At 35.8% G+C, this 19,639-nt stretch overlaps 1 non-coding gene across 1 annotated transcript; it reads right to left on the bottom strand.

The window, feature by feature from the left end:
* Window positions 1-13,916: 13,916 nt before the first annotated feature.
* On the bottom strand, window positions 13,917-14,023 carry LOC141616055 (small nucleolar RNA R71). The gene has a single exon (XR_012530433.1). It is a non-coding gene; the product is annotated as a small nucleolar RNA R71 (small nucleolar RNA).
* Between the last annotated feature and the right edge of the window lie 5,616 nt (window positions 14,024-19,639).

The following is a 19,639-nucleotide window of genomic DNA, read 5'->3' as shown; positions in this document are numbered from 1 at the left end:
TATTCTTTTCAATATTTTATAAGAAATTCAAATGTGTAGTTTAATTTCAAAGAAAATGTATCATCACTTCATTTCGGAAAACTTTTGTCATGTTTTGTCCAAACATCATCAGAGGACGTGACATCAGGAAATCTGAGTTTGATATGTATCTCAAATTCCCTATAAATACCAAAAGCATGTTTTAGTTATGTATTACCTATAACTTTGATCTAAATTGATAATTAAAAACCAGTTAAGTAATGATAAAGAACTAACTTACTTTTCAAAAGACTCAAAAAATTCTCCACAGTTCCTTAGCACATAAAAACGAGTTTCTTCATACTCTTTCTCAGTTAAATACCTCTGAATACATTTCCCAGTTGTTATTCCCATGTTATCATTGAATAACTCGGGTTGTAGTTCCCGGTTGTGATTCTTCATTTAGTTCTCTCACAGAAGTCGCAAGTCGTGTTTTAATCTTTCACATTCTCTTTTCTACCCTTGAATAGTGTATTCAGCACTAGTACGCAACTACGCACGCATCTACATTTCTTTAATTTGAACCGTGTCTGCTTTGCATCTGAATATTTGAACATGTCTCTATACAAAACTCGCCTAATACTTGAAATTTAGAGCAATTTTTTCTCTTTAATTTAGAACAATTATTTATCTGGGTATTTGATTTTGATGGTTAAGTGTGTGCTTGGTTGAAATTGCCTTATCACGTATGGCGTGTCCATCATTGATGCTTTCTTAAACAGATGTAGGGGGAAGGAAGACAGCCACAGGGTGGGAGAAAGGGAGAAAAAGAGATAGGGGAATGTAGGTAGGGGAAAGAAGGGAGGTGTAGAGAGTTTGTGCTTGGTTTTCATATTAAGATTGAGAGATGGAGATGGAGTAAGAGAGGCATGGATGGATGGGGAGAAGGAGGTATAGAGAGTTGTGCTTGGTCATGTTCATATTGAGAGGTGGAGGTTTGGAGAGGGAAAGGGAGGGAGAGCGTCTGTGTTTGGCTTTGTTGAGGTTACCTTCATATTTAGTTTTGAAAGTTAAATGTTTACTTAATATGGTGTTCTGACTGTGTTGGTTCTTAGTATCAGGATAAAGGCATTCATTTGAAACTGTCGACCAAATATGAAAAGAAAATAGACGGGTTGAACCAACAATACCAGTGCAAGACGGATGAATGCTATCAAGCTTGGATGTCCTAAAAGAGTGGTCTATATTTGGGCGTGTTTAGTGTAAATGAGGTAACGTTTTACATTTAAATTATTTTTACCCAAAATTTAGAGATGGTGACTTAAAAGAGTGAACTGCAATCTTCATTCCTAAAGATGATGTCTGAAATGTTGACCTTAGATCTTATAAGATAGATAATTATTTTGCTTCCTCTTAAGTGAATTAAGATATAACCATAATGAATCGCTTTGCTAAACTGAATTAAGATAAAATAAAATGAATTAAGATAGACCATAATAAATCGCAGGAATCAAGTAAACAAAAATGTATTCTTATTCTAATCAAGATGAACAGTATTTGTTTGTACATTTCTTCAGAAGCTGAACTATGCTAAGCTAGGAAGTGAATTGCTTTGGAGGTACTTGATTATTGACTCTATACCTCACATCTGATTGATTTGAACATGATCCAAAGCTTGTTATCACAAACTAATCATGTCATTATTGTCCGGTGTTTGGTTAGGACAACATGAATTCGAGCTCCAGGGAATAAATGGTTAAAATAGTGCAACGTCACTTTGCTTAACAGGTGTGCCACCTTTTTCTATTTCCCATATTTCTGAACTGACTCACAGAACGACTTGAAGTTCATCCAAATATGAAGTAACTTGATCTAGAATGAACAATCTAACTCTATTCAAAATTACGGTGTCTTAGGTTTATACAAATTGCGTCTGTGTATCAAATTTCTATGTCAAAGGTGCAAGTTTATGCTGGTTGGCTGACTCGGTGTTTGGTATTGTTAACGGTAAAACCATGTTATACCAACCACCGTAGGGATATTTACAAGACACTTCTGAGTGAAAAAAACTCAATTACTGTTATTTAATTTGAAAAGTGATATTTATATTATATAGATGTTACTTGACATGAATATGGAAATATTGTGAGGCAAGGGCCAAGACAATGATCTTACGAATCTTAAACCACAGGTCCACAGTATAAGTGTAACACCTCCATTTATTCAGGAGCCTTTAGTTAGGCCCCCAAGTAAATGAGAGCGTTACCATCTCGGAATGTCCGAGGTAGTGAATAAAAGAGTTTAGCAAACCAAGATAATTTAAATAAATTAAACTCAAATGACTTATACATATTTTCATTTCTTCTCAAAGTAAATATAATACTAAGCTAGTCTCAAATACCTTCCAGGTCTGCTTCCCTGTTACGGTTCATCACAGGTGTTCATGAATACACTGTCAACAACGAGGTTGAGTAAGAATAAACTAAGCAACAATAATTACTCAATATAAATAAACAACTGCAGTAGCACAACCAACCGATATACAACCATTGCCAACTCATCCACCCATACCGTAAATAAATCAAAGATTTCACTGGCAGTAGCACAACTCCCTTAACACTGCGCTATGCTCAACTATATAACCGGCATTAATAATTTTCTACCATGCTCAACTGGTAGTAGTACCCTCCGTACTAAGCACAACTGGCAGTAGCAACTCTCTTGCTACGCACAACTGGCAGTAGCATCTCTCTTGCTATGCACAACTCATCACAATACTCATATAACTTATCAATAATAATTGCAGCGGTATAAATAACAATGACATCAATCATGACATTTAATATAATATGCAATGTAAACATAACTCAGACATACAAGAACATAACACAAGGTTGAGTAGGATATTCCTACCGGTCAAGCAAATCCAATAAGCAGCTCACAACAAATGAAGCACCCGAGTCCAAATAGTATAATCGTCTCACAAAAGATCACCTAAAGAAATAATAATAATTATACGATAATCAATCCGTTATTCTCTTTTAACTAATAATTAAATTTAATTATTTATTATTATTATTATTATTATTATTATTATCCATAAGGTTACGATATTTAAAAACCGCTTTGTAAGTTACAAGACCCGACTCAAACCCAACTTAGAAACCCGACTCAATGATTATTAATTATTTAATCACGACTCAAATAAAGATAAACCCGACTCAAACCTGACATCACCACTCACCCAAATTCTTCCCCTCGGCCCATCACCATTACCCAAAACCAATTCGAACCCACCACCAACTCCCTACCTAGCCATGACTACTGCCTTTCCTCACCTCACCTGCTACTAGCTCTGCCACCTGGCCACCACCACCTATCACCGGCAGCACCATACCACACCACTGCCATAGCCACACCCTAGCTGAACCCAGCAGCACTCCCCTTCAACCCGTGACCAATTCAACCTGACACCATCATATACACCAAACCACACCACCTATAGCCACCACCGTTGTCACCACTGACCCATGGTGGTTCCAGGGGTGGTCCCTCCTTTCGCTTGACCCAACAACACCACCACAACAACCCCTAAAGTCGCCATCAACAACAACAAGCAACTCCTCCTCTGTTCTCGAATTTCCGGCCCCTACCACCTACGGCCACCACGACACCCTCCCAAGGGTCGACCCAACCTCTATCATCCATACCAACCCTACCCAGATCAAGTCAGGTCCGATTGGTGGTTCAAATTAGGGTTCGATTCCCATGTTTTAAACCGGCTACAACCAGACCCACCACCTTTAAACGCCCCAATAACCACCAAGGTCAAGTCAACGACGGTCAGAGAAAGGTCAGACGGAGTCATGGTGGTTCAGTGCTAGCCTAGGGTCAAAGTCACGACTTCATGGTGGTTGATAGGGTGGTATACGGTGGTCTTTGATACTCGGTGCATAAGATTTATGAATAAGCAATTTAATTAAGTATCGATCTTACCTCGTAGCGAATATCGTTGTTAATTCCTCCTTGTTCCTCTCTAGGTCTCTCTTATCTCTTTAATGTGATTTTTCAGATTTATTATCATAGGTTAGATGATATATCGTTTCCTTATATAAGGTAGGTCAAGCCAAAGCTTGCTCAAATTAGAAAATACGTCTTTAAGGTAAGTTTACTATTATTATTCAATCCCGATAACAATTCTCGATCAACATACAATCCAAGCCACTATAGCTACTCCAAAACCGGCCCCATGGTGCACGGCCCAAGAGTCAATTGCCACTCAACCAATTCTCGTCTCGCTTACTTATTTTATTATTAATTATCGTCTTATTTTCAATAATTAATATAAATGCCTTTTATGTAATTATTATAATTACACAAATTATTCTTATAAATACTTATCAAATTACGGGGTATTACAATAAGGCGGGTAAGTTGGATAATTAAGTGAATACTATTAATGAAGCATATAAGTATTTAGGGAACAGAGGTTCTTATCTTATAGAGCATATCATAGAAGGTGTCTAGGGCATTCTTCCTATATGATTTTGGTCAATGACGTCCTTCTTTGCTTTCGTGAGTAACAGTTTCTAAACCAAATGGTTGTTTTTTGCATGATACCTTGACGCTTTATTGATCTATACTGTTACCAGGATTTTGTGTTTTTGTTGACATAGTTTCTATTATAATGAAAGAAATTGGGTTAGGTGGGTGGAATTGACATTGCATATGTCAGATATGCTATTGGTTATAATCAGAGTTGAAAAGTCGAAAGTCATTTTTTTTACTAGAGTTCATGTAGAATGAACCTGGATGAATAAATTGTTAAAATCTTGTGGCTGACAGTGGGAATGTGTTTGAAAGTGTAGAATAAACCTACTCGTTCAACTTAGTATACTGAGCAACGGACCGATGAAATAAAGACCTCAAAGAAAAATTAAATGAAATGAAAGAATTACGGAGTACTTCCTATATAGAAGGTCTTATAATAATAAGATTATTATGAGATCGTTTCATAGGAGAATTAGTGTACTTAGGAGGGAAGGAGAAAGAGGGTGGAGCGTTGAGAGAGAGAGCGTTGAGAGAGAGAGAGAGAGAGAGAGAGAGAGAGAGAGAGAGAGAGAGAGAGAGAGAGAGAGAGAGAGAGAAGGTGGTGGTGGTGGGGGGGGGGGGAGAGTGGGAGAGACGGGGAAGGAGGGAAAACTCTATGTGTTTTGTTTTTGTTCAGGCTGCTTTCACATTTGTGGTTCTTGCTTATCCGACCACCGAGTTTGCTCACGTTTGTGCGACTTAGGACTGCAAGTTTGTGCGACTTATGTATAGTTCAGATTCAATCATCTCCTTTAGTTATATTTATAGGTTGAAGAGATTGTACAATGATCAGAAGTTGAAACCATTAAAGTCGACTTATCATTTTCATGAATTTGTCGTTAGTATGCGTGGCGTCTGTTTAATATTGAATCACAAACTTTCAAACTCTTTACGTCTCTACCATTACAATTTTAAACCCATGATCTTTTCCTTTTCCTAGATTATTTGCTCTTGCAGACAATTAATAAATTAGATGTTAAGCCTATGGTTATGCTTCTCACTGACAGTCCGACATTTATCAAACACATTCTAAAGAATATTTGTTTTTCATTGACAGGAGCGCATATTGGACCACGACCAACCAACGATATATTTGTAGCTATTATGGCGTCAAGCTGAAGACCAAAGATTTAAGTCCTTTATTTGTTGCTTTTTTTTTTCCATTTCTAATAGAACAACCAAGCAGCAAAGCAAACTCAGGAGAGGCCATCACTTTTCGTTTTTAATCTTGAAAAAGAAGTACTGGTCTCTGATGCCCTGCCACTTTCGTTTGCAGTTGAGGTCTAGACTTGATATGAGTAGAGCTTATGCTTATGAGTTATATATAACTGTAAATTTTCTCTCCTATAGATCTCTTCAAACTTAAGTAGAAACTTCATGTCACTGATATTGATTGTTATAATAGGAGAAATTTGTTGTACGCTTATGTACCACTCGGTGTGACGAGTTTTTTAAAGGTGGAAGCACTACATTTTTCTTGCGTTGATTTGGAGCTTATATGCAGACTTTTATTATCTGGGAATCCTAAATTTAGGAGCGCTGGAAAGCTCGTGTCCTTTTCTGTTATCGCCTTGGATTGTACTTAAGACAATTGTTTGTAAAGAAAATATTATACAATAATCCTTTCTGAATTATACGCAAGCTTTATAGTTTGAAAAAGACGGAGATGAGCCTTGGAACTCCGCGCGCATCGCTCGCGGAGGAACAACTAGTTTATGTAAATATACAAGCTTCTTAAAATTGCATGCCTAAAGAGTATAAATAATTCTGTTAGTAGTGAAAAAAAAATTGTAGTAACATTGGATAAAGTAATATGATAGTAATCACTCATATGAATAGTCAAAGTAACAATATTAGCAGCGAGCGGGAGTAGTAAAAGTAATAGAAGTAACAACAAGAGTAGTGAAATTATCAATATTAATGCGGCAATAGTGAAACTAACAATAATTACGTAACAATAATTACGGCGGGAGTAGTGAAAGTAACAGCAGTAATAACGAATGTTATAAAATTAACAATAATAACAACAAAAGAAAGTATATATGAACAATTAGCTAACCAATCGATTTAAGAGTAGTGAAAGTAACAGTAGTAATAACGAATGTAATAAAAGTAACAATTAGGAAAGCGGAGTCGATTCGGTGCGGTGTTATTATTGGCAATCCTTATTCGTGCATACTCAAATATCTAACAATCTAATAGAATAATTTCGAAATTTGTCAAGATGACGAATGTCAAGGAATGACAATGAAGGATTCTTAAGAATAATTTCTGCATTGTGATAATTATTATACGGGTACGTGAGACGACGATGTTAAAATCTGGTGTTGATGCAATGGTTGATTCGCAAGTTCGTGAATATAGATAATTGGGGATGATAATGTTGATCAGATTCGTACGTGAGAAGTTTGGTTACAGATTCATGACAATGAGTCGAGAACACCACTGCCTATAAGATATGTTTCCTACATTATTTCTATATTTAATGTGATGTTTGATGGATATGATATTAAAAGTGATGTTAATCACTAAATGAACATCTCCAACGTCCATTGCTTTTTGTGTTTGGAATTAGTCTGTTATCCGGACATTGAAGTGGGCATGGAACTTTTTGCTTACATTTATCATCAGATGTTTCCTCTGTTTTAGTGGAAGCATGATTATAGTGGAAACATGGTATATTTATTGCATCATGGATTCATGGTAAATATGGAATTATGGATGACTTTCCTTGACAATTTTGATATGAAACGTGAATTTTATGTACCCAGTTTTCATCATATTTGTGGTTTACATATATAATGACAATATGACATGGTAGTTATTTCAGGATGGTGACTACATAATGTAGTTTTTATCGTTTTCATGTAAACCGGTTCCATCTAACTTATTATTCTTGGAGATTTAATTATACTCCTGATTACAATTACAAGATTTGTGCGTTTATATTTGATATTGGAGGAGTTGGATTTCATTATCCATGTTTCATGTTTAGAGACAGTTAATTCATGGCCTTGAATTTCAAATTATTTGTTGGCTATGTATATTAATTCATCTGGTTATGATGTTATGCATAGTGTATGTCTCTAAAGAAAAAAGATATCCTTGTTGCCATACATGATTCATCATACATGGTGTCTTTAAGATTAATTATCCGTATGTATTATCCATGGTAAAATGGTTGTCATCAAATGCCTATTTGATGGGAATTACGGTAGAATAAGTGTATAACATGTTTTCATTTTACTTGATAGTGTAGTTATTTTGATGCACTATTATATTTGAAATCATGTGTTGTTTTCTTTATTCTTTGAACATTCTTATGTTAGTTGGTTTTTGTTGTAATCATTGATCCATTATTATTATGTCATGATGGTCAATCTTTCATGCAACTGTCTTGTTTATCATAAATTGATCATTGTTGACGAAATTGATGATTATGTTACGATTATGGACTTATGGTATGATCATGATAGTCGTTATTGTTAATTTATAATATTACTATGCATCAATTTTATGTAATTAATTTTATCATATAATCTCGGGAATGATGGTTTTTAATAACCATGGTGAGATTATGAAGTCATGGTGGTTTAGCCATGTATGAGGTAAACTGAGAGTATTAAATGTATTACTATTGATAATCTAGTATTATGGAGTTGTCATTTGTTGTAGAATTAATGACAAGTCGATCTTTGGTGTAGATCAAAGATGATTACCTTATAAAAAGTGGTTCTGTCATCGTGTTCTTCTATGAAGAACATGAGGGAGGTAATATGATCCTTGGTATTAGGATCAAGGGTGAGAGTATAATTATTATAATTGGGTTAATACTCTCAAAGGTCGAGTATGACATTTTATTTAATAATAAAAGTGGAGTTACTACTCGGATTTTCACAAGGGCTTAATTATTGCGGTTTGACAAGTTGTGTAAGTATACTAGTATAGCTAGTACTCATCTTTGGCAAAGGATTAAGCAAGTGTGACAATGTATAAAGTAAACCACGAATTATGGTTTGTCCTATGTCATTTTTCCTTCGGTTTTAGAGGGATAGTATTTTGCAAATTGAAGTACCAAATGTAGAAGGTGATTTTCTACTAGTGGTAGTGTATTTTACTTTGGAAAGTATCATGAGTATATGGACTTCCAAGAAGCGAATTTGCATTGTGAGTTTGACATTGGAGTTAGTACGCGTAGTGTTAGCATAGCCGGTTAAGGCTAAGTAGCTAAGGAAATTAATTAATCTACGGTATTACTTAAAAGTATTAGACCAATTTCATCCTTGAATTTTGATAGTGAATATCGGTGCACCAGGGTGTTTGCTATAACACGGTTTATGGACTATCATAAATGGGGATAATCTTGGTTGTCTTTTGTGAGATCTCAAGTTTTAGTTGATCAATTTGCATAAAGGGTCAACTAGGGACTTGACCGGTTATAAAGTCGGTTGACGGGATGAGACTAAAACTCGTATAAGATCTTTGGCGATAGGATACCCAATTCCTCTCTAATACAATGTTAGAGGCTGAATTCAATGTGGAAGGCCTATTGTTAAGAGATTGAAGCACACAATAATTTATATCCCGAGGTGTGTGCTTAGACTTGCATGTTGTAAGGTTGATCTTTTGAAAAAGTGTGTTTGCAAGGACACGATGAAAAGAATCAACCTATATGAACATGAAGTACAACCGCTTCAAGGGAGTATGGGTTTGACTCCCGATATGTTCATGAATAGATATGGGACACTAGGCTTGTAATTAAGTGTCGGTTTATGTAATTTTTAGAAGTAAATTAGTTTATGTGTGAGTTATCTTCATGTATTCAAAATGGGTAGAAAGGGTTCAATGCTTAGTCACACCCCGATACTCGAATATTTGGAATGTGTAATTTCACTATGTGAAAATTCAATCTTCGTGACATTTTCATTTATGCATAAATTGGTATGTTTGTTAGGTTATTTAAATTCTTGAATTACGCTTAAATGGGGGAGGAATGTTGGTGATTTAAGAGTAATTACCGGTTCATTTAGCATAATTAAGATTGGTTAGTAGATGGGTAATTTCTAAATAATATAATGTGAGTTCGGGAAGTACGGAGTGTACACTCACATAATTATTTACGGAATTACGGTATAGTTTTCTGTTCGAATAACTATGACGGAGGTTGGTAGTAATTAAATTACTCGGGTTTTAATTAATTGAAACCGGAATTTCTGAAGAGGTGTAACTCTTCATAAATGCATCTCACAATCCCAATCGATTTAAGTACAATATTAATAGCAGAAGTAGTAATTTGTCTCATAATTTATTTCATCATAATTTTAAGATATGTCACAGAAAAATATATTAATGATAAATTTATGAGTTATGCAACTTTAAAGTAGTTTTATTTAATTGAAAATAAATCTGTCCTTAGCTTGGTAATCAAGACCATTTGGCTATAAATATCTAGCCATGGTGTAATAACAACTTTATGCCTAAATATTCTAAGAATTTTCTTATCGTATTGAATTTTTAATCCTTCTACCTTAATCTAATGAAACGAATTAGCCTTCTTTAGACCAGCTACTGCATTCCTAAGCATTATAAAGGGCTATTCTAGCTTAATCAGAAGTCTCGTGTTCGAGCCATGGGAACGCAGAAGTGTTAAAATTCACGAGGGGGAGCTTTACCGCCCTAATGGTCCTACCCGGTTCAAATCCGGACCAAACCGGATGGTTTACACACACAAAAATATTGTGGATTGAACAATTTGTTTTTTTATTTGTTTTACCTTCTTTCACATTCATTAATATTGTTTTATAAGCTATCATTATTCTATTAATTATAATAACAAATACTCTCAAATTTATCAATATGTTCAATTATAATTCCTAATTTCGTTATTAAAGAGTTATTTGATTCATTAATTACAATTTCTTGCCGAAATTAACGTATTCTTTTACATAATTATTTTAATTTATTTGAATTTTTTAGGGTTTATGTTAGTTGATGGCGGTGGTTAGAGGATGTCGTGGTAGAGGAGTGGCATGGTGGGTGGTACAAAGGGAGGATTAGGCGTGGTCTGGGTTAATTTGTGTGAGTGGTGGTAGGGTGTGTTAGAGACGGGTGGGTGTCCTTGTGTGAGAGTGGCAAATTGTTGGGGGGCGAGTTTTAGTGGGGCTTGGTTGGCGGTGGGCAGATTGGTAGCGGTGGCTAGTTGGTGGGGGAATGATTGGTTGATGTGACGGGGTAGGTAGGTATTGTTCGTTGGTTGTTACCTTTCCTTTTTTTCAGAAGTGAAGAAATGATAGAGAAATGATAAATGACGGAGGGTTGTGATAGGTGGGACAAAAGATGGAAAATTGAGAGGAGAAGTAATGACAGGGAAATGAAATGGGTAATACAGTTAAAAGCTTGCTCATTTTGGCTCGATGCATGTAGGTAGGAAACTCTTGGTCGATGATTTTCGCGGCTGATGTGACTCATATTTGCACATTTTTAGTCCCTGAACTAGCCTCATTCCTACGCTTTCTTGCATGTATTAGGGTCGTTTCTTATCTTTAGCCTCCCACTTTGCATATTATTTGAGGTTTTATGTCCTTGGTAGGAGAGGAATGCTAACCTTGCATTTATGGAGAAATTTGGAACTAAATGGATTACATCTAACGACCAAGCAACAAGGAGAAAACCGAAACTAAAGGCCTAAGTAAGTAGAACAAGTAGAATGGACAATGATGAAGACCCCCACGACCCCTCAATGATCCCCACGGATCTTGAGGCAGTCAAAGAAGAAGAAACTATGCTGATCAATGATCCGGGCGTCCCAGAAGTAGCCCGAGCGGCCCGAGACTCATACCGGGTGGCTCTCTATGCAGTATGAACGTCTATTGAAGGGAGGTCGTGAGGCTCCTTGGGGACTTGCAAGGCGTTAATCTTCTTCTTAGGGACTTAATCGTCATTTAAGCCCTTGGTTACCTTAATACTTGTACTTAGTATAAATACCCCATTGTGATAGGGGATTAATCATCAAGTTTTAATCAATTTAATTTACCAATATAGTTTAGTAGATCTTAGTAATCATGTTGTAATTACTCAATTCAATATTAATCAAATCTTAATCTCTCTTTAATCATCCAAGTGTTCTTAGATTAGTTGGATAATTTGAAGACTATTTGGGGTTTATTGAAGAATTGACAACTTTTCATCATTCATCAAGTATTCTTCTATTATTCTTTGCTTATTATTTGGATCATCCTTAAGTTAGTATAATCTCTAGGGATGTCATTGGGGCGGGGCGGTGGTGGATATAGGCTCCCCCTTATCCGTACCCACCAAGAAAAACTCGTACCCATCCCTGCCCCACCACCCGTGGCGGGTACAAGTTTCCAAAACCATCCCCGCCCCAACAGGCGGAAATATAAAACCGTACTCGCCCCGCTTACCCATTAACCCGCTACACCATCCTTTTATTCGATAAATTTTTTCGCAAAAGTTGACTTAATCACTATTAATTTCCATTTTTTTGAATTTATCTTTATAATTTTAGTTTTTCATCAAAGAAGTTAGTAAAAAACTTTATAAAATAGTTATTATTAACATTATATCTTAATTATAACTAAATAAGATTTAAAACATTGTCATAATCGTAATAATTATTGTAATGATTGGCGGGTAGGCGGGTATGAGGCGGGTGAGATGCAAAATCCATCTCCGCCCCATTACCCATGGCGGGTACAATTTTCGTACCCATACCCGCCCCACCACCCGCCAAAGTTCTACTCATCCCCGCCCCAACTGGGGCGGGTGCGGGGCGGTACCCACTTATATCCGCCCCGCTGACATCCCTAATAATCTCTTTTACCCTTTTGCTTAATTAATTATTGCTTTACTCATTCACCATGTTTAACCTTGTTAGTATGATTGACACCCTTATTAACATGTTTACCATGACCATGAGTGAGTAGTCTTCTAGCCAGGGTTAATGGGGGGATTAGGGGAACTAAACATGGGGGTAGATACATACTTAATCTAATATGTTTTCATAAGATTGCTTGCTTGTTGTAGTTTCAACTTATGCACATGTTATGCTTGATGAATTGCTTGATTGACAACCTTGCATGAATCTCTTATCCATTCAACAAGACTTGTAAGATATAAACTAACTCAAGGCTTGTTAGACCATACAGATAGTTGAATAGGAAGAAACTAAGTCGACTTGTAGGTGTTATAAAGTCTTAACCGACCTGGCTCCGGGACCCAAATCTTCCTAGAATTTTAAGACATAAACTAACTCGATTCCACTACAACAATAATTTGCTTGCATCTATGTAAACATGTTTGTATGATCACCACCATGAATCCCCTATAAACCCATGACACCCTAGTGCCTTAATCAATTGTTTATAATTCGTATTTGTTTACTTGCTTTGTTTTGCTTTCATTTCTTTACATTTCATTGTTAAGTAGTTTAGATTGCAAATTTCAAACTCAACCCAATTTGTGACACCCTAAGACATAGCTCTCTACAACCGATAACTTGATTCAATACCCGTCCTTTGGGATCCGACCTTTACTTGCCACTCTACTAAGAGTAGTTAGTTAAGTTTATAAATATTGTTTTGATTGGTTAGCTTAGACGACAAAGTTTTAAACCGAATAAAAAATGGCTCCATTGCCGGGAACAGTGTTCAATTGAATTGTTATTTGTTGTTTTTAGTTATGTCTTTCTTAGCCTTGGGGAAGTTATATCCCTCAAGGTAGTTTTAATTGTTTTCTAGTTGTTTGATTTTTGCATGTCTAGGAGATCACAAGGTAGACTTTTGCCTATTGATCCCGAGATTGAAAGAACCTTGACCAACATTAGAAGAACCATTAGAGGGACTTCAACAAGTTTGGGTATTGGAGAACTTGTGGACATTGGGGTTATCCAATCGGATAGTGTTGAGTTTACCAACCCTTTTGCAAGAGAAGGAGAGGAGAACCCAATTCAAAACCAACCACAAAATCAACCCACAATGCCTAAATTTTCATCTCATTCCGTACCAACCGAGGAGAACCTACCAAATGGTACTCTAACACCACCTCACTTAACCGGTAATTTCATTGCCAAATATGCATTTATACAATTAGTTGAGAGAAGTCAATTTGGAGGGATGCCTAGTGAAGATCCTTATCTACACATGAGGACTTTTTGTGACTATTGTGATGCAATCTCTCAAACGAGGGTAACTCAAGACCAAATTCGATGGGTATTTTTTCCTTTTTCCTCGATCAGAGCCGCAAAGCAATGGTTAAAGACCTTAGACAAGGCTAATCTTGGTACTGATTCATGGAGGAAGTTAACACTTGCCTTCTACAAGAAGTTCTATCATCCGGAGAAGACTAACATGTTGAGAGCCCGAATCACCGGGTTCAAGCAAAGAGATGAAGAGTCTCTATATGAGGCTTGGGAGAGATTCAAGGATACATGTCGCTCTTGTCCTTATCATGGACTAAGGGAATGGTTCCTTGTCCAACAATTTTGGAATGGCTTGTATGAAGATTCAAGGAATGTGCTCAACATGGGTTCTAATGGAAGATTCAACGAGGTTGATGACAACCAAACTTAGGCTAAGATCGAAGAGATATCGGTCCATAAATCTCAATATAGTAGGCCAATAAAAGCTACTAGGAGAGCGAGACATGAAGCTGACTCCATCACACAATTGAGTGTCCAACTAAGTGCTCATATTGACACCATAAACTTGAAATTTGAGAAAGCCATGGCCAAGCTTGATGAAGCTTCTCAATCACCCAAACAACATGTCAATGATTTGGTGGCAACATCTTCAATCCCAAATGGAGTGTGTGAAAGTTGTGGAACCTTGGGACATGATCAACACAAATGTAGAGGAACAAATGAGCAAGTGAATGCTTTCCAAGCATATAAGAATGGCACCCCTTATTCCAACTATTACAATGAAAACACAAAATTCCATCCAAACCTCTCATACAAAAACCAAAATGTCCAAAACCCTCAACCCACATACACCCCACATCCAATGAGAAACCCTACTCAAAGACCATCCCTCTTACAATCAATCCAATGACCAAGCTTTTAATGTTCAAAAAGCGGTCCTCCAAATGCAAAAGAGCCAACAAGATTTATTTGCTCAAATGCAAAGAGATAGCCAAGCCAAAGACACTACCATCAACAATATCCTTGCTCACACCAAAATTTTGGAGACTCAATTGTCTCAATTGGCCTCTTTAAGTTGCGAAAGACAAAAAGGGCAATTACCTCCTCAAGGTAATCCTCCTACAAGACATGAGACCATTAATGCCATCCACTTGAGGAGTGGTGCAAGATATGAAGGACCCAATATGCCAATTGAAGAGAATATTGTTGAGGAGAATGTCAAACAAAGTGATGTGATTGAACCATTGAGGAGAAATCCTAAGGTGGTAGAGCCAACTACCAATGACTCATTAAAGAAGAGAAATGAAGAGAAAGCCAAAGAAGTTGAGAAAGAGCCTATTGTGATTAGACTTCCGTTCATAAGTCGCCAAGCCAAGCCCAAGATTGATGAGAAACTTGGAAAGTTCATGGAGATTGTGAAGAACTTAGAGGTTTCTCTACCATTCATGGAGCTAATAGACCATGTTCCGGCCTATGCGAAATACATGAAAGATATCTTTACCAAGAAGAGGTCCATAAGGAAGTTGGAAACCATTGCCTTCACAAAAATTAGTAGTGCAATTCTTCAAGGGAATTCTCCACCTAAGCTCAAAGATCTGGGAAGCTTCTCCATTCCATGTACCATTGGTGATACCACAATCAACAAGGCACTATGTGATCTAGGTGCAAGTGTGAGTGTCATGCCATATTCGGTATGTGAAAGACTAGGGGTGGGAGAGCTCAAGTGCACTAACATGACCTTACAAATGGCGGACCAGACAACAAAGAATCCACTAGGGGTATGGGAAGATGTACCCATGAGAGTTGGAAATTTTTTCATACCGGTGCATTTTGTTATTGTTGATATGGAGAAAGATTCCAACATTCCAATCATTCTAGGAAGACCATTCCTACACACCGCCGGAGTGATGATTGATATAAAGCACGGGATGCTCACACTTAAAGTGGGTGATGAAACAATTAACTTCAATCTTGATAAGACTATGAGAGCTCCCAACTTGTTTGAGCCATGCTTTATGGTTGATCAATATACTCGGGAAGGTGACAAGAAGAAGATGGAATCTCCATTCAAAGAACAAGGGAAAGATGGAAATCCCAAAGAGAAGGGCAAAGACACACCGCCCAATTGGAAGAAAGATATTGATGATGTTGAAATGGCTCTATTAAGAGAGCACTAAATTTTTTATAACAAGAATGAGAGCTTGCAAAGCGCACCCATGACAAGTATATATGGAGGCCTCATTGGCCATGTTAATAAGGAAGAAGAGTTGCTCTTGTCAACTCATGATCCACCTAACATAGGGAAAGAAGTAAGAGAAGTATGTGGTTTATGGGATGACGAGCTTGAAGGACTTGTTAACCCATACATTGGGAATGCTATGACTCAAGACCAAGGCTATGTAGACCCTTGTCACCTCTTTGACTCGGATTACTACATGAATGAAGTCAACAATGTGCCAAGGTCCACGCAATATCTTTATCATGATAATGAACAAGCATTCGACTACTTCTTCAAGGCGTTAAGCAACATCAACAACGTCCTTGCTTTACCCCCTTGACACCTCTCTAAAGAAGGAGAGTTTGGTGGAGTCCTTCCTAAACCAGCATTTGTAAATATTCTAACCTCTTAACTTGTATTTCATTTAACTTGTACATTACTCAATTTTTGCATTACAATCTACATGTTTTGTTTGTAGAACTTGTGTAACATGAGAGCAAGTGAGGGAGGGATTCTAATGTATTTTGAATGTGTAGTGTTTGATGATCAAGTGAGAGGAAGAAATTGCCTAGGCTAGCCAAGCCTTTGTTGTGCAACCTCATAGTAAATGAAGAAGCCAAAATTGTGGGAAAAGGATCCCCACGGGCAGACCTGAGCTCGTGGGGGCTGAGGCAAGGAAGAAAAGAAAAGAAATGAACTGTAGCAGAATCCACCCGAGCTACCATCAGGATGGGCGTCCCAGCTGATACGTGCATTTTATATAGTATTTTTAAGCCTTTTATGCACACATTTCCATGTAATTCTCGTGACTTTATACTACGAAATGCCCCGAATAGTCTACTTTGGTTCGTTTAGCTTTAATTGCAGGAATGGACCTGAAAGTAGCGGAATTATGCCTTTTGCCGCCCCGTTAGCATGCATTTAGGAGATGGAAGAATTGGAGCAGAGATATCACTGTCTCGGGATGTGTGAAGTTGCCTTGGAATAAAGGCCATACGTCCTTTGGCTTGGTTCAGTGGTAGTTTGGTCGATCGAGTGGTTTTTTTTTGTCAAGTTACTCGATCGAGAGCATGTGGATGGTGAACAGTGTTCGATCGAGACCTTGCTGAGATCGATCGAGAGGTGGCATAGTGGAGGTCCTCGATCGAGTAGTTGAGTTGCTCGATCGAGAGGTTTTTGGCTTGAAGTACTCGATCGAGGAGTTTGAATGTGCTCGATCGAGCACTTTGCTAGCTGATGCGAGATTTTCACGCATAATCTTATTTATCTTAAGTTGCGTATTTAATAAATATCTTTCCTATAAAAAGAAAAGACGTGATTAGGCTTAGGTTATCTTTTAATCACCTATTACTCTTAATCATTCAGTTTTTCGAGCATTAATCTTGTTCGACGTTACTTTGCTCTATATTTCCGGATCACAACTTTTGTAATCTTTCTTACTCCCTTTATTCAATTTAATTCTCTTTCGCACACTTTAATCCTTGTCTTTAATTACTGTTTTAATTAGTATTGCCATTGGTTTATGTTATTTCTTCTTAATCATCTCTTTATAATGTTTTCTATTGTTTTATTAATCTTTGTTAGTTTTATTATCGCCATGAGTAACTAATTCCTTTAGTGCTAGGATTAGGGGAGCTATGATAGTAAAACGATGATGTTAGAATTAGATTAGACGGTTTTGATTGTGAGAATTTATTCATAGCAATTTAATTGTAATTGTTTAGTTGAGTGTGTTGGAGTAGTGTCCTCTACAATAAGTGTTCTTACATATTAAATCTCGTAAAAGGAATATCAGGGATTTATTTATTTATTTGTCAGCTGATCGTCGTTAATCGGTAATGATTGGATGACTAGAGTTTGACATTACTGTCGTGTGACGGCGGTGATCAGCTGATCCCTTTAGGTCACACCTATAGGATGACGCCCAAATAGAATAAATTAATTGTTTGTATGAGATACGAGATAATTAATTCCTTGTATTATTTGACTCTTAGTTAGTCACATAAATGTATTATTTGATGACGGGTTACGAACTCGGGACAAAGAGATTTATTATTTAATTATGAGATATTTAAATGATTAGAATTTATTAATTAATTGTTAATTAATTAATTTTATACGATATGTGTATATGTTTTGAGGTAGAATCAATTAGCTATTATATTTTACAAGAGGTTGTAAAGTTAGCTAAATGGATTAATATTGACACATTGTATGTTGATAATATGGTCTTATGATTACTTAATAGTTAAGTAGTCATTGGTAGTTAATTTATATTATTTAAGGGTTAAATAATTAAATTAATATTTAATTATGTAAGATAATTAAATATAAGACTTATAAGCATTTGTAGGGCAAATGTCGAAAACCGAAATGGACCATAAGTAGTCTACATGTTTTGGTTTTTATAAGGGCATACATGTGTCTATTTAGATGGTTTTTCCACTATGATTTGTCTCCCACATTTACCTATAAATACACCAATATTCACCTCATTCATTAGATGAAAAAATTAGAAGAAAACTTGGTCTTTGTTAGTTGCCAAAACCGGTTTCATCATCTCCTTTGAAGACCAACTTTTCTTCTTATTTTGTTCATCATTTTCATCTTAAAACACATATAAAAACTAACTAATAATATTATCAAAGTAATAATATTAATTAGTACATCAAATATACAATTACAAGGTTACTACTACTATTAACTAGTTATTAATTTTAGTAGTATTTTGGGTTAATCTTGGGCGCCACCAAAGGAGATTACCTATATTGGTAATTGGTGTTCTTGGAGGATCATCCATAGTTGCATAGCTCAAGAATTATAAAGGTAGGAGACCTTTGTAGTGCCCATATTTTGCCTTATAGCAATGTAAGGAACTTTTGTCTTAAGATGGTTTAAAACCATTCTTTTATACTTTTATTTGCATGCATGTAGATTTAGACCACTTTAAATTAATTTGTAATTTTAATATCATAAGATGAGTATTAATTTGGTCTAAATAACTAACAAGTGATATCAGAGCATAGTTAAATACATGCATGTTGTCTTAAGACGATTTTAGTAATTTATGAGATAAATTAATAAAATTGATATTATGTTACTAAAATTAGTTTTATCACATAATATAGTCTTGCATGTAAATAATCTAGTCTTAGGATGATATGGGACGGAAATTTGATTTTTGTTAAATTTTTCCACTTTTTATAACTTAAATTGGCATAAAATTGAGTAAAAATGCATTAAAATTAATTAAGAGTTAATTAAAATTGATTGCATGTTAATTTTATACATATTTATTTATAAATAACCACATGAATGTTCTATTTATGAGATAAGTAGATACTTTAGGTTAATGTGATTAATTTAGGTAGTTTATTGATTTTTATTTGATAAAAATGGGTAAATAATGGTTATTTTGTAAATAAATATTGATTTAACTTTAGGGCTCGAAATTTCTGAATTTTTAGCTCCTGTAAATTGTTCCAAAATGTACAAAATTTTATTTTAAGTCATTTAAATTTTTATGGTTTGATTTAGAATTAAATCGTAAAAATTGTCGCTTTACCGATTAAATTGTGAAATCGTTTTAAATAAATTTCAAAAACAAAAATTTTCACTTGCATGGCATTTTTGGTGTAAGACCAGAATATTCATGGTTTTGAAATTTATTTTTCCATAAATTTTTATATTAAATGGAATTTTTGTATGATGAT

The sequence above is a fragment of the Silene latifolia genome, chromosome 11 (genome assembly GCF_048544455.1).
Source record: "Silene latifolia isolate original U9 population chromosome 11, ASM4854445v1, whole genome shotgun sequence".
Lineage (NCBI taxonomy): Eukaryota > Viridiplantae > Streptophyta > Magnoliopsida > Caryophyllales > Caryophyllaceae > Silene > Silene latifolia.
Note: the sequence above shows the minus strand (reverse complement) of the source record. Positions and strands in the feature narration are given on the sequence as shown.